A 17,664-nucleotide genomic window follows, 5' to 3' on the forward strand; every position below is an offset into this window, starting at 1 on the left:
CCCAGGAGGCAGAGCCCACCAACGCCAAGGGAACCAGTGGGACGGAGGGCGAGGGGAGCGCCACGGCGGAGACAGGAGGTGACAACACTGACTCAGATACCTCCTCCGATGGAAGCTCCCTGGTGGTGGTGAACACCTCTGTGACTACGCCAGATGTGGGTACAGCCGCCACCCCTGTATCAGCACTGCCCTCCCAGTAGCCCCTCAGCGAGTTGCCCGTGCCCGTTTACCCAGGAGGGTGGGCATCTCCTTCACCCCAGGCACCTCAGGCCCTGCCCCCAGTGAGCCCTGCTGCCCTGAGTGAGGAGGCTATTGAGCTCCTAAGACCCTCTCTGTAAGGCAGTCAACCATTGTGAATGCCATCCAGGGGCTGGCATCCCACATTCAGCAATGCAGTGCATTCCTGGAGGGCATCCACCGTGGATTGGCTGCCCAAAAGAGATCGATTCAGGCTCTGGCCTCCTCTCTGATGGCAGCCATTGTCCCTGTTCCCACCGTCCCCCATCCAACTACCACTTCCCAGTCCCAGACTTATCAACCCCAACCCATCCCATGCACACATACAGACGAGCATGCACACAGGACATCACACAAGATTGGCACAGTCAAACACAGGCACCACACTTCAGTCCACAAGCACTCACGCAAACACCAGCAGGTGCAAACACAACCACATCCACTGCCTCCACTGTCTCCCCCTCCACCTCCCTCCAGTCACGTCCACACTTACACCTGCATGCACTGCTTCAACATCCACCACCAGCATCACCACATCAAGCAGCACACACACCTCACCTGCAGACACATCCACAACATCCATCCATGCATCCCCTGTGTCCTCTCCCACCCTGTCTCTCCCCCCCTTCTAAAGGACACAAACGCAGGCACTCAGACACCCAAAAACCATCCACCTCACATCAGCACACTGCGTATGCACCTGCATCCAAGTCCAGCAGACGTACTTGTCCAACAACCACTCCCTCAACCTCCACTCCCATCCCTCCTCCCTCATCCTGCCCCACCATCCCTAAGAAGCTTTTCCTTGCCCAACTTGACCACTTCCCTCCCCCTCCCTCTCTCTGTCCTGCCCGTAAGAGCAGGGACCCAACGACCAAGCCCAGCATCTCAGCCAAGCAGTCCACGGGGACAGTGGAGGCACCTCCTAGTCATGGAGGCAAGACAGTGAAGGTTCCCACTCCACCATCCAGGAAGGGGAAGGATCCCACTCCACCAAACCAGGAAGCGGATGGATCCCACTCCAGCAGCCAGGAAGGGGAAGGATCTCACTCCACCAGCCAGGAAGGGGAAGAAGCCCTCACCTCCTGCCATTAAAGGGAAGACGCCCTCACCTCCTGCCATGAAAGGTAAGAAGCCCTCACCTCCTCCCATGAAAGGGAAGAAGCCCTTATCTCCAGCTGAGGTACAGCAGCCCTCACCTCCAACAGAGGCTGCCCAGGAGGCCCCTTTCCCTGCTGTGACACAGCAGCCCTCACCTCCTGCAGAGGCTGGCAGGGTACCAACACCACCACCACCAGTGGGCATGGGGTTCTCATCTCCTGCTGGGACATAGCAGCCCTCATCTCCAGCAGAGGCTGCCCAGGAGGCACCTTTCCCAGCTGAGACACAGCAGCCCTCACCTCCTGCAGAGGCCGCTCAGGAGGCACCTTCCCCAGCTGAGACACTGCAGCCCTCCCCTCCATCAGAGGCTGGCAGGGTACCAACACCACCACCACCACCTCCAGTGGTCACGGGGCCCTCACCTCCAGCTGAGACAATGCAGCCCTCACCTCCAGCAGAGGGCATGTAGGCCACGCTCCAGGGACTGTTGTACAAGGAGCCCCCTCCAGAACCAGTGGGAAGATTCCCCACCTGAGAGACTGTGACCTTACACTCCCCAGCAAAGGATCATGGGCATGGAGCCCCCTCCAGAACCAGTGGGCACGTTCTCCATCTGTGAGACTGTGAACTTGCAGTCCCCAGCAAAGGATCATGGTCATGGAGCCCCCTCCAGAACCAGTGGACAAGCACCCCAATTGAGACTGTGACCTTGCACTCCCCAGCAAAGAATCATGGGCATGGAGCCCCCTCCAGAGTCAGTGGGCATGTTCCCGACTTCAGCTGATGTGCTCCCCACCCTCCTTCCCCCTGAGGTGCCTGCCCACTTCCAAAATAATGCCTCTGCACAGTTCTGTGCTGATGTTGTCAGGAAACACGTTGGGCCTTGGACTGTGCCCTGTGGCCATGTGGGCCCTTTGTACTTTGTACTGGGCATTGGCACTTTGTGGACAATTTTATATGTCTCTTTGTTACCCAATTGGTTCATTTGGTGGCTGTTTCCATTCAATACATTCTCAGTATTGTTTTACTGTTGCCTTTGCATTAGTATGATGTGTTTTATTTGCTATTATTTTTCCTCTGCAACTGATTGTGTGTATGGTGTGGGTGTGTCTGGTATGTGTTGTGCGTGTGTGTGTGTTGCTCTCCTTTTTCTCCCTCCCTTCCTTGTGTGATATGTGGCTGTACTCACCATTGTCGTCTTTGTCAGCGTTGGTGTTCCAGGTGGAGCATGGTGTAGAAGAGTATCAGGAAGACTTGCAGTTCCGGTTCCATGGCGGCGTTGTTCTTCTGTGTCTCTCTGATGGCGAGTCTTTTTTCTTCTGTGCAGTGTTTCAGCCAGCCTTTTGATGGCGTTGGTACCGCCCCGGAAATCATGGAGGATTGCAGTATCATAATATGGTGGCGGTACCTTGTCTTCCACCTGGCTGTTGGTGGCTACCGCCACGATGCGTGGTGTTCACACCCTGGCGGTTGGTGTGGTACATTGGCTGTCTATCGGAGTTATCACTGCCATGGCCTGTTGGCGGTATTACTGCCACTTTAACAGTCACCTCCAGTATTATAATGACCAACATAGTCATTTTCGCCCAAAGGGACATCTTGAATATTGGATCTTGGTTTGGTGCACAGTTCAGTCACATCAAGACAGTCATGCTCAACCTCATCGTTGCGGTTGATTGCATTTTCAACAGGATTTGGCAAAAGAGTTGCAACATTTAAAACACGGGCCAGATGTACAATCCTTTTTGCACGTCACAAAGGGACACCATCCTACATTCTGGATTGCGACTCACAAATTGCGAGTCAGTCTGACTCGCAATTTGCAAGTCGCAATCCAGATTTTTCCTACATCTGGCCCTACATCTCTTAAGATTTACATTCGGAGAACTAAGGATCACTTGCTAGTAGTGGGTCAAATGAGCACTTGTAAGATACTGTGTTTTAGTACGGGTAAGCAAAATCTCCACTGAATGTGGAATAAAAACCTTCAGGGGGTGGCCCATAACAATACCCTTCCTTTGCTCAGTGTTGATGTTTAGCACAGCCACAGCTCTTAAATGGCCAGGCAATGCAGCAGCTACAGGATCAAGTCTGGCTGAAAAATAGATCACAGGCTTGTTGGCACTTCTATGTAACTGTGTCAAAACCAAGGGGCATATTTATACTCTGTTTGCGCCGGATTTGCGTCGTTTTTTTTAACGCAAATCCGACGCCAAGCTAACTCCATATTTATACTTTGGCGTTAGACCCGTCTAGCGCCAAAGATCTTGGAGTTTGCGTCATTTTTTAGCGTGGACACCTACCTTGCCTTAATGAAATGCAAGGTAGGCGTTCCCTTCTAAAAAATGACTCTAAGGCATGTGCGCCTTATTTAAACTCCCGTGCAAAAATGACGCACGGGAGTGGGCGGGCCTGAAAAAATGACGTCCAGCCGCTTTTGCGTCATTTTTTAACGCCTGGTCAGGGCAGGCGTTAAGGGACCTGTGGGCTCGGAAGGAGCCCAGAGGTGCCCTCCCATGCCCCCAGGGACACCCCCTGCCACCCTTGCCCACCCCAGGAGGACGCCCAAGGATGGAGGGACCCATCCCAGGGAACTTAAGGTAAGTTCAGGTAAGTATTTTTTTTTTTTTTGTGGCATAGGGGGGCCTGATTTGTGCCCCCCTACATGCCACTATGCCCAATGCATCCCAATGCAATCCCCTGGGCATGGCCATTGGGCAAGGGGGCATGACTCCTGTCTGTGCTAAGACAGGAGTCATTTCAATGGGGGTTGGGAGTCAAAACAAATGGCGCAAATCGGGTTGAGGCCAATATTTTGCCTCAGACCTGACTTGCCCCATTTTTTGACGCCCAAGCTCCATTTTCCCCTACGCCGGCGCTGCCTGGTGTGAGTCATTTTTTTTTACGCACACCATTCAGCTGCGCCGGCTAACGTCATTCAATAAATAAGGCGTCCGCATGGCGCTTTGGAATGGCGTTAGCCGGCGTTAAAATTTTTAACGCACAACGGCGTTGCCGCAGTTGTGCGTTAAAAAGTATAAATATGGCCCCAAGAGAGCACATCCATCTCTCTCACAGCAAAACAAAGAAAAACATTTATTGTAATTAGCCATTCCCAATCCTGGGGCTCAGCGTAAATTTCATTTCAGCTCAGTGAAGGCTTTCATGCATATGTCATCAAATGGTACCAGATTAGACACATCTTTGTATGTCAATCTCTGTAAGGGCTTGGGCATTAGGGAAACATTCAGAATCCATTTGGGGGCAGTAGCCAACCATTCCCAGGAACATTCTTACTTCCCACTGAGTAACTGGGGGATTCATCTGCATGACTGGTGAAATTCACTCTTGGGACACCTTTCTTGCACCTTTCCCTATGTGGTGGCCTAAGTATCAGACTTTCTTTTTACAGTACTGCAGTGTTGCGGGTGAAACTTTATGTACATTTTCTCCTAAATGATTCAAGAGAGCTATGGTATCTCTTCTGCATTGCTTCTTGTGTATTGGATGCAACCAACAGGTCATCAATATACTGCCCCAAGACTGAATGTTAGGGCGTTCTATGGGACTCTAAGTTCTTCTTCAAAATCTGATTAAAGATTGATGACGGTTCCAGATACCTCTGAGGAGTACCACACCATGTTAAAATACAACTGCCAAATCTGAATGCAAAAAGGAACTGGCTGTCCTCGTGGAGGGGATTGGAAAACAATGCCGGACAAGTCAATGACCGTAAACCATTCCGCTTCACAAAGAATCAGAAACAAAATCACTGCTGGATGCAGTACCACAGGACAACATGGAAACAACAATCTTGTTCACTTTTCTCAAATCCTGAACTATGCAGTATTTTCCATTGGGCTTCCACAACCCTTAAAGAGCGGAATTACAGGGGCTTCCCAAAATTTCCTTCAGAAGACCTTACTCAATCAGACTCTCAACTAAAGGGGTTATTTCTGCTACTACCTCATGTTGTAAGATGGTGTTCTCAGATACAGTGCATTTGGCTTCACTGTTAGTTTGACTGGCTCAACTCCTTTAATGAGACCTGTATAGTTTCCTGAAAAATCCCAAATGTCAGGAATGACTGTTTCCTGCAATTCTTCTGGTAAATCACTGCATGTCATCACTGGATAAAGAATGACAAGAGGGTCCTGCTCTACAATTTTACAAGGGACACCTTCTTCCACTATCTTTTGTTTGTATTTCGATTCCATTGAGTGTGCAGCTAATGGAACAATTTAACTTGCACAACAGGTCACGTCCTAATAGATTTACTCAACTTGAATCGCAAACCAAAAATTGGTGTCTGTCTTCAAATGAGCCTATTGTTACTGGGACATGTTCTGTCACAGGGTTTGTCAATTGCTTGTTTGCTACTCCTATAACCTGAATTCTTCTTCCTGATAGGGGCAAGTCTGGCACTACAGCTGTTCTGACAGTGGAATGTGTAGCTCCAGTATCGACCAAGAATGACACGTCGTGTCCCATAACACTTGCATTTACATAAGGACAACGTTGATCTTTTTTAAAGGATGCAGCTAACATGCAATCCTCATCATCAGAACTATCACTGCGGAATGTTTCCAAGAATTCCTCCTCACTTAAGTCAATTAAGGGAAACTGAGAAGATATGTGATTTACATTTGCCATTTGATTTGTGTTTACTTTTGTACTTTTGTCATTTGATTCATGTTTTGCTGAGGAACAATCATCTGCTGCTGTGGCATCAGAGCTTGTGGAACCTGCATTTGCTGTACTGGGGACACTTATACATTTTGAATTCAGGATCTTTGGACTCTCTGAATTTGAACCCGATTGTTCCCTTGAGTCTGAGCAATTCCAGCATTATGACCAAACTATTCCAATCTTTAAAGGGGCATTCCCTCTGCCAATTACCATAGTTCCTGCTAGCATGACATGGACTTGTTTTCTTCAATGACTGAACATCAACCAAATTTCCATTCTGATCTACATGAACACCACACCCTCTACCTCTAGCCTGAACCAGAATTAGTAACTTGCTGTTACACTCATTGAATTCCACCTGTATTCACCATCATCGGTGGATTCTGATTTCCTTTGCTTGCAGCTTTCAATCACCCTTCTATCAATTTCTCCCTCAACTTTGTCTGCTTCAATTCAATTGCATCACTACAGTACCTTGCATACTTCAGGATCTCATCAACGGGCTTGTTCTGCCAACAGATTAAAAGCTGCTGTATCATGGTACTAATTTCGGGCTTCAATCCTTGCACAAATCGAAATACAAAATGACCCATATCTTTCGCCTCAATGTTTTCAGTACCACTGTGCTGTTTGAAAGCTTGTAACAATACTTCATATTAAGAATGAATCAACTCTTGAGTTTCCTGTGCTGTTCTGTCAATTTTCTGCCAACCAATATCTTTCAGAAGCACATTGGGGCATATTTATACTCCGTTTTCGCCGAATTTGCGTCGGTTTTTTCGATGCAAATTCGACGCAAAACTAACTCCATATTTATAGTTTGGCGTTAGACGCGTCTAGCGCCAAAGTTCATGGAGTTAGCGTCATTTTTTGGCGTGAACACCTTCCTTGCGTTAATGAGATGCAAGGTAGGCGTTCCCGTCTTAAAAAATGACTCCCAGGCATGTGCGTGGTATTTATACTCCCGGGCAAAAATGACGCCTGGGAGTGGGCGGGGCAAAAAACCCCGCATTTGCGCCTCTTTTTAACGCCTGGGTCAGGGCAGGCGTTAAGGGACCTGTGGGCTCAGAATGAGCCCAGAGGTGCCCTCCCCTGCCCCCAGGGACACCCCCTGCCACCCTTGCCCACCCCAGGAGGACACCCAAGGATGGAGGGACCCACATCAGGGACATTGAGGTAAGTCCAGGTAAGTTTTTTTTTATTTTTTTTTTGTGGCATAGGGGGGCCTGATTTGTGCCCCCCTACATGCCACTATGGCCAAAGACCATGCCCAGGGGACAGAAGTTGCCCCATTTTTGGACGCCCAAACGCCATTTTTCCCTACGCCAGCGCTGCCTGGTGTACGTGGTTTTTTTTCACGCACACCAGGCAGCACCGGTCGGCTAACGCCGGCTAACGCCATTCAATAAATACGGCGCCTGCATGGTGCTTCAGAATGGCGTTAGCCGGCGCTAATTTTTTTGGCGCAAAACTGCGTTAGCGCAGTTTTGCGTCAAAAAGTATAAATATGGCCCTTTGTTCCTCAGAAATCCAATTACCTTATAATACTATTTCATCACCTTTTCAAGCAGCGCACCTGTAATTGGACCTCTTGGAGGTTCACTATCTGGCAAATCAGTGCATCGTTTGCACTCTGTCCACCACTCCACTGGCTTCTCTCTAAATCTTGAGTAATCATTTCAGAATGACAGTATATCACTCCAACTACAAGGTACATGTACATAACCTCCACCTGGTTTTTCTCTTGTCTGCATAGTTTTTACATTATCCTCAGCTTCTTATGCTCCAGCCAGAGACTAATCTTGCTTTGCCTTCTTTCGACTGCTTTTCTTTGCCTACCTGCCTTCCCATTTATCTAATGCTCCCCATGTTTGAATGTATGTAATTAATTCCTTAATGTGCATTCTCATTCCAGGCGATCTCATATTAAGAATATCTTTGCTACTGAACTCCAATGTCTAACTTATTTTTAAGTGTTTAGATTTTTCTTAATCTACTTCATATTTCTCGGCATATTCTGCTACCTTCCTTTAAGTCAGTCCTACATGCTGGGTAACATCTTTACATATGAATCGCAATTCATCTTCTGTGTATGTTTCTAATTGTTCCATCTCTAGTGTTCCCATAATTAATTCATTTAATTGTAATCTCAATCTTTGCACATTCACTGTTCTGTCTCTCTCCGGTGTGTCTTCTGAGCTAACGTTACTATTTGGTGCACCTGTCACTCCTTGTGGACTCAGATTGTTTAACCAATCAGTTAATTGCTGTGCTGAAAGACCTTGCAGCCTAATATTATTTCTCTGAGGCACATTTTTGCTGGGTACTGCACTCGTAATCTGATCTGGTGTGGGCATGTATGGAAGTGGGGCAAACCTCACATCAAGACCTGGTCCTGCTTGATTTAACATGTGGTTACATTCTGCAATTCATGTAGGGGGGTCAATGAGGGGACAAAAGATCATTTAACATGTGTTTACATTCTGCAATTCATGTAGGGGTCAAAGTTGGGACAAAAGATGCTATTTTCTCCATCTCCGAATCATTTGAACATATTGATTTAAGCATATCAATTGGTGACATTCCTGCAGATGCTGCTAGTATTTCAGGAACTGCTGAAACATTCATTGACTGGGTATTACTTCCAAGGTTACCTGAAGTATACAATGGAACAACTGAACCTATAATCACAGTAATTGTTAGTGTATCAGGACCCATCAAATTTGTCTGACTCTGTGGAATCTGCATTCCATTAGTGTGACCTGTTAAAACAGTACTGAAAGTCTGTCCTGTTCGAGTAGGGATACCATTCGACATTGTGTGCATGGGTATATACATGGGCATAGTCTGATTCTGATTAAAATTCTGCACAGGTATAGTCATATTAGATGTCTGCACCATCTGATTCACATTAGGACTTGGAATTACCTGATTCACAACTGGACATGTAATAGATTGTGCTATATTAACTGTTGGAACTTGTGGATAAACTACGGACACTTTTGCCACTGAATTTGCAGGTGTCTGAATCGAAATCTGTGTAACTAAAGCAGTTGGAACATTCAGGGCTACATTCTGTACCTTTTCCTCAACTGAATGATAATTTGGGGGACAATTCACCAGAAGCTTCTTTATGAACTCATCCTCCGAATCACTTTCATATGTAACTATCATTTTCTGCTGTCTGAACTGCTTTTGCTGTTTGTTTCTTTCTTGTCTTAGGTTTTGTGCTCCCATCACCTTCGTCTGTATTGACTGGAAACATTCTCACTCCAACTAGTACGGCTGCTGTCCACATTTTTTGTTCTTCATCCCATCTAGCTTCCGCTAATGTCTTAACTGCTTTCTGTATCCTATTCTCAAATGTTATTGTTTCTTTCTGTCTTTCAACAAGTTCCCAAATAGCAAGGGCTTCAAATTGTGCGGGTCTTGGAGGAGGCTTTGATTCACACATTACTCTTCTCAACTGTCTAAAATTCTCAGATTGAATGTTCCATAACAAGGGAAAGATAAAACACCCACCATTGCTGAATCCATAGACATGATGAAACTTCTTTTGTTTCTGACACTTCATATGCTGGCGTTCCCTCAGGTGCTACATTTTTACCTTCTTTAACTAGAATAAACACATCTCCTCTTAATGCTCTCATTAAAGCTTTGAAAATGTTCATTTTTACACAAATTCAATTAACCATGAGTTTCAATCAAATTAGGAAGTAAATTCAATTCCACAGTTTTTTGCAAGCTGTTCTCAACCAATAGCAACACGGTACTGTCCACCAATACCAGCACGGCTTCACACTAACCGACCTGTTCCAGCGTGGCACAGAATGATGCCACACTCACTTCTCTGAGCATCTGCAATCACTTTGCAATTGTCACTCACACAATTGCTCACTCAAACCTAAGGCAAAATATTGCAAACAAAAACCAACAACTTGTCTGCACACTATGGGTAGGAACTCAAACAGTCCAAAAGCTGTAAGGGCTAAGCTTCCCACTATGGCTTTCGCAATTACACAACGTGTGAAACTTGACCAACAATTCTCCCTAATGGTTGATGTAAATCCTTTATAAGCTTTTTAGATCCACTAAGTACCAACCACAACTCACAGTCACTCAAGGAAAACTATTGACACCGTCTGTGGCATCTCATGGCAGGTACCTCATTTCAGACAATAAATTAACCAAATGTCTTCTGCACTTGGGCGCTATCCTGGGATCTTAGACCTCGATTAACCCGTCAACAACAACAAATGGGGCAATTTTTTAGCTCAAAGCACCACAATCACTTTGAGTATGATGACTCCGTAAAACACTTCACCGCAAACGTCAAGCAAAAAGCGTCGGAAGTGCAAACCCCTATTTATACTCACACAACATGTCACTTGTAGTCACAATGCTGGAACTTCATCAATCACTGGAATGAATCATGGGATGAATTAGAGGGTGGGTAAATTTTGGGCTGGGCAATGACATAGGGTCAATCCTATCTCCCTAACACTAAACAGAAATATGGTTCCCCCTCTTATAGGACTAATCCTCTGCTACCAAAACTGTAAATGCATTTTTCATCCTTCCCAGGAATCAAATGCGCAACAAGGTCAACTGACCTTTTGACCCAGAAAGATGTGTGGTGAACCATAAACAATTACTTCAACACCACCCCAATAATTTAGACACCATGACCAATGTGGCCACAGAAGAAAAACTGCAGTCAAGAATATAGTTCAAAGCTTTATTACAAGCACAAGCTCAAAGTCATGTAGACTATACACAAGTACATAATCACAAAAGGTTGCCCAAGGTGACAAAATAAGTTCAGGCGTACTAGCATCAATAAAACTAGGCATTCAAGAAGGATAATAAAGAATGTTAACAGAAATATCTGAGACACAGAAATCATGCGGTGATCAGATTTCACAATCATTTAGTGAATTCAAATCCTATCAAGTGAATAATCAGTGGCTGGGCACAGGTCAACCTTACAGCTAACCAAATTAGGAAAATACATGTGTGGTGACTAACACATGCGGGCAAAATACAAAAATACAAAAAGGAACACAAATAATTTTGGAAACTGGATAGCTCGGGCTACTGGGCACTAAGTAAAGAAAAAATAAAAGAAGCGTTGGCATGGTTGAGTTTCTAACCCTAAAAGGGCATGTCAATGGGCAAGGGCAAATGGCAGAGAGGAAGATACCTTTTGAAGGGATACAGCATTCAGGGAATCTGCATCAGCAAAGCATCTGGTCAGAAAGCATTAGGAGACTGTCTGGCACAGATCAAGACAAGATTGCTTCAGCATCTGCTCTGAATCTGCTCTGAGCAAAGTTCGATCAGCAACGACATATCAGTCCACATGAAATGTTCCAGTTGGCTACCAGGATAAGTTCATATTACAAAAAAGGGGCATCATTCAATTAGGATTGGTTGTATGTCGCAACTACCCATTCTGTTGCAATGCATGTTGTTACCATGAGTGTGTTACAACTAGAATGCCATTACTACGCATATGCCGTACCACCCATGCCTTTACAATGAATTATGTTGTAAAAGAATGTGTTTTAAAGGCATTTGCATGGTAAAGGTCCCCTTCCCGGCCCAATACCCCCAAAGCCCCAAAACCACCCCGTGCCCTAAAACCTAAGCCCCACCCCTGCCCCTCCCTAAAACAGTACCCCCATTCCCAGGCCCAATACCCCTGCGCTAATCCTGAAAACTGACCCCTCGCCACAAAAGCTAACCCCGCCCCTTCCCCCTCCCTAAGTCAGTCCCCCCAGCCCAACTCCCCTTCCGCACTTAACCTGAAAACCGTTCCCACCCTAAAACATAAGCCTGCACCCTTCCTAAAACAGTACCTCCCAGGCCCAATACCCACCCCAAGCCCGAACACCAGTCCCTCGCCCTAAAACCTAACCCCCCTGCCTCCCGTCCCTCTCTAAAACAGTACCCCCATCCCCAAACCCATTCCCCCGCCCAGGACCAACACCCCCTCCGTTCTTAACCTGAAAACCACCCTGTCCTAAAACATAACCCCCACCTGTGCCCCATCATTAACACAGTACCCCCTCCCCAGATCCAGTCCCCCTTACCTTACTCCTAAGGCATGTCACAGCTCTTTCTGTGGAAACGGAATGATCTTTCTGATTCCTCTAACGACATTGATAGCCTTCACCATCATTACAACTCATACCCCTTGCCATGCATATCATTACAATTGTTGTAATGGTATGCATGGTAAAGGCTAGTATACGTCGTAATGCATGCGTGGTAAAGGCTAGTCAGGGAAACAGCTGCATAGTAATTGCTGTTTCCCATTAGGATCACTCGTTTAACTGCAGGTTGCAACAGTCCAACATTCACTCAGGTCTGTCATGAGAACATCTCCTCTTCCGTGTGACTCCAAACGGTTGTAGCAATTTGTATGCAATTTCAGTCCATGTTCCTGCATTACATTAATTTCAAGGACAACTGAATACAGTTCTTCCACAGGTAAACAATAGACTTTTTACAAATGGGGCTTTGCTTCTCATGGGAATGAAATCTGAAAGAAGGCTTCACGTTATGAGAAAACTATTCAATAATTTCACATGACTGCAAAATGCAAGCTCTGTAGGCTTTACTTATGCTAACATAAGGAAAATATAAAATGCATTTGAATAATACATAATATGCAACTTAAAATTTCAACATCATTAATATTTCATCAGTATAAGTAAAACATTTCATTTAAAATGGAAAAACTTTGTTATTGCATTAAATTAAGTATAACAGAGAAGTGCATTTTTTTCTCATTTGCACATAATTTCAGTAATTAATCTTTCATAAAACATAGGAAATCTAAATTCGTTTTGACATTGGCTACTAATTTAGAGCCTAAATTGCATTTTAACATTCACTTTAACCTCCTAGCATTTGATTAAATTAGAAAGGCACCTATATTGAGCTGTGAAATACAAGCGTATATCACATTTAAAATGCATGTCAGTGCAGCTTTCTACATCAGTTTCTCTCTCTTTTACAATTATACGCTTAAACTTGTCACTGAGCCTTGGCGTTGTGAAGAGTCTTCAAAGAGGGCTGGAAAAAGGTAGTGCGCCCTAGGATCAATTGAAGAAAATGTCACTATGACGACTGGCCGTATTGAGCACCTTGAAGAATGAATAGCTGGTTTGAGGCAATTCTCTGAGTCACCTGAGATTATCAAGGCAAATCTACCTCCTTGTCTGATAGGACTGGGACACCCCTAAAACTAGTGACTGTGAAGAGGGGAAAGTCCTGAGAGGTCAGAAGAGGCTCCAAGGGACGACTTCAAATCAGTGCAGAGGAAGGCAAAGGAAGGAAGAAAGTGTTAGTGAGAAATAACAGAATGTGGTGCTAGTGGAGAGCACTGTACCAGCATGAAACAAGCATTGACAAAGCCAGTAGGTTTTCCCTATGCTATGTACTGGCTTTGTCAAATGTTTTTATCCATGTTGTACCGCATGGCTGGAAGAAAAAGCAGTATGATGCGGCGACCACTGGCTGCATGATAGCATTTTTTTTTTTGCTGGCGGGAGAGTGGGTTGGGAGGCATCTATTCCCTCTGTGTTGCAGGCGCTTTCTCCCTCAGAGACGACTCCTGCCCGCCCTCCTGACAGCAGTTTAAAAAGAGAGGCTATGACATGGGCAGCTCTGTGCAACATGGCTAAAACCATTGACACAGCCACTAGCTAGCATAGGCAGGACCTTTTGCTGTTGCCAATGTTTTTTGGATACTGATAGGAGCACAGTGGTCTATCCAAACAGTCAGGCCAGGTTCTATCTGAACTGGAACACAAGCAATCCAAGACTGATTTGTCTCTGATTGGGGCTCGTCAGGTGGGTGCAGCTTGGCTCCAGTGGCACAGTGAGCAAGGGAGGTGCTGCTGCTGGCACACTATCAAGATTGATTTGCATGTGGCTGGGTCCAAACTGAGGTGGAAAGGACGGCAAAAGAATGATGGGGTGGAATGCTGTTCCAAGTGCTTGCAAGCATTCCTCTCATCCCTTATGTGTGTCAGAAGTGTAATGTTCCTGCTGGGGCAATGAGGAGCCTGTTCTGGGCCATGCAGCACCAACATCCATTCACAGTGTGAGGCAGAAGGTAGGTATGACTGGAGCTACCAGGAAATGGAGCTGTTTGGGGTGACCATGATCCAAACTTAGCATGCATTAATGCATTAATTTACTCACTGAGTTTGTAGCCTCACATTCTTCTGCCTGCACATTGATTAGGCTCCAATAGAAAATTAAGAATCATAATATTAACCACTAACATGAGAATGAATCACTAGGTCTAATATCTGCTGTTACTTAAACGTTTAAAAGCATGCTCTGAACTCTGTCTAACCCATGCAGCATGACTTGTGAAACTTGCTAGGCTGGCAATTTCTTTTTTTTTTTTACAATGTTTCTTCTATAACCTCTTTCTGACCTGTGAAATTACAACTTTCTTTAAAACAATAGAACTAGTATTACTTACACTCTTACCCACCTACTAAAGTGCTTTGGAATGTGCTGACACATACTTAGACAGTAACATCGCCTTAAAAGTGGAAACATTAATATTACATGAATTATGTGAATTACGTAGGCGTTATACTTATGTATCCAAAATTGTTTTTACAGAACTTGAGGTGTATAAGAAAGGAAGCAACTGTATCTGATCCTTGCCATCCAACGAGACAAAGCATTGTCCACTGTTGCAGCATATCAAGAAATTATAACAATTGTATCAATTGATTTATTATAAAATGTGTCCCAAGGAAAGGTAGGGGGCATAGTTTGCGGGCAGAATACACACACGAGCATACCAGACGAGAAAGCTGACATAACAGATGAGATGACCACTGTGACTAACCACTAATTCTTGCCACTGCTGCTGTTGGAGCTGAGTGAATAGGTAACTAGAGAACATTATCTAAATGATATAGAGGCTGTGAAGTGATGTTTTAGAGAAACCGTACTGGGCTTATTACTTAAGGGAGTTGGATTGGGCTTAGAAAAGTTCATGGGAACTGCCTACTTTCCCAGCAGTTAGATGAAACAGAGCATTCATTCTGCTGCAGATATTGTATTGAGTCTTAGAGTTGAATTGTTTTGGAATAGTATGATAGCTATAAGCACACACAACAGATAACCGTGAGAATTTTTATTAATGTAACAGACTGTTCCTTTCTAAACTTTACCAGACTAAGACAGAATTGTTCAGATACCTTTGTGGGATGAAGACAAATAGAGTAGGAACAGATTGAGGACACTCTTCATGTGTGTTTCTATAACTTGAGAATTTTGATCAATAAAGAGTATATTCATTCTTCAATAAAATATTTGAAACTATTAAGAACTCTTTATTGACTCTAACATAACTCAGTTGTAAATTAAGTAATTGTTGTTCCAGCGTAAGGATTCTTCAGCCACTCTTGGATAAAGATCCGTATTGAGGGCTCAGTTAAAGTAAGTAATGGGGGCATGCACTCAGCAACATCATCAGCCCCCTGCAGAACGGTGCTCCACTCAGCCCATTCTGATGTAATCCCTGAACAGAACGGACTGAGTACTTGTCAAGTAAGTTATTAGGGAGCATCACATTCTGTGTCGCTGTTCAGTTTTTTGTAGTAAAGCAGAGCTATGAACCACTTTTATGTTATAAAAAAGGATGCATCTAGGGCAAGGAGTAAACATGGCGCCTAAATAAGCAGAGGGAAAGTAATCGCCCAAGGTAGCAATTTGGCTCACAGATCTCAGTTCTCACCCTTAGAAGACTGGTGACAGTCAGAATTCAATTTTTGGAGCCATAGTAAAAACTACGCATTCAAAGGACTGGGTGTGTTTGGGGGGGGGGGAGGCAGGGTTACAGACTACAAAGGAATAAAGTCACTCATTTCACTGACAACAGTGTTCGACTCAGAAAATTATGGAGATGCGGACTGCTCAGCCGCACCCCATAATGATTTTAGTTTGCAGGATTGAGTGAGACAGCAGAGCATATCTGAGGGAGACAGAGCATTGGATAGGGTGTTCCTGTGGCCTTGCCCAGTATGGCTTTATTAATGAAAATGCCATTGCTTGCAAAAGAGAACAAATGCTACTCTGGGCTTACCTGCCCACAAAACCATTCAAATATGTACACTGGAGAAGGAAGTTTTGCAACACAACCATGTTGTTTTATTCCATGGTTGGAGGTATAAAATGCAGACTCCAACCACGGAATGAAACTACTAAGTCATGTTGTAACATTCAACTTAACCAGCAATGGCGGCTGCCACTCAGCGGGGGTGACCGGGCAGGGGGAGGGGAGACTGGGCTCTAGAAAACAGGGTGAACATTTTTTTAAAAAAAAGCTTATCTATTGGGGAGATGCGTTCGTCTCCCCTCCACCCTCTTCCTGTTCCCAGGCTCCCAGCCACTCACGATGCTGCTATCACCAGCAACATCAGCATCGTGATTGGTCTAAGCAGCCTGTTCGCCACTCAGACTAGGAATAGGAGCCTGGGCATGTTCTCCACTCGGCTGTGCTATGCAGAGGCTGAGGTGCTTTTCCAGTGCAGCAAAACTCCTCTGCCTTACCGGAGGAGCCGCTGCAGTTATCCAGATAAACGCCATTTAGTGTTCTGTGGTGACAGGAATTACTAGGGGCACTTAGGGTTTTTTGTACAGTTTTCTGTTGAGCAAAATATTGCTAGGACGCTACAAAGAACACGTTGAAAACTATTATCAGACAAAAATCTATGGCAGAAAGTACATGGACAAAACTAAAGGCTCCCGGAGAAATAGCAGGGTTTGATGTTCTTGTGAACAGTGACCACCACCAGACTGCCATTCATATCTGTGATGAGGAGGGACAGGGTGGGAGGAGCTGCAAATACCGAGCCCTAAGCAAGGCGGGACGGATCAACATTTAGCAGTGTTTTAAATGGGAATAAAAAAGTGCAGATACTTTTCAATTTGATCCAGGGGAAGGGCTTGAGGCAGGACATGATTATATAAAGACACTTCTGCCATCTGTTAGGTATTCATTTCCCTTGCATTACCCTTGTTAATAGTCTTAAAGTTCCTGTATATGCAAATTCCGACTGCACATGTGCCACAAAGCATATAAAGGCAATTAATAGCATGTCTCCAACTATGACCCTCTCAAACGTATAAGCATCTCATTGCATAGAACAAGCAGACATGCACACACAAAGCAATCCTCACATTTTCTTTGAAATACCTCAGAGAATGTCCCCATTTTCTATTGGTCGCCTCTCCACTCTCACACAAAAGCAGACATTCACTCACACAAAAGGCTCACAGCAGGAGTGAAAACCTTGTTTATATAATTCATAGCTCCCACAGGTTTCTTCTTTCTGACTCTGAGCCGGCTGCCTGGACTTCCTTTCCGTTCACAACTTCACACCTGTGATTTACAGTGTAGGGCCTGATTGCACCCGGTTCTGTCTATAACAGCGTGATACTGAGATTTCCAGCCCGTGGACACCCTAACGTAATGCAAATGAGTTGCTGCTGCATAATTCAGCAGTGGCTCAGGAAAGGGCTTCATTGGGACTTTGGCTGTCAAAGTGGAGTGCAGACAGGCTACACTCTGATAGACTCATCCTTAGCAACAAT

The sequence above is a fragment of the Pleurodeles waltl genome, chromosome 4_1 (genome assembly GCF_031143425.1).
Source record: "Pleurodeles waltl isolate 20211129_DDA chromosome 4_1, aPleWal1.hap1.20221129, whole genome shotgun sequence".
NCBI classification, from domain to species: Eukaryota; Metazoa; Chordata; class Amphibia; order Caudata; family Salamandridae; genus Pleurodeles; species Pleurodeles waltl.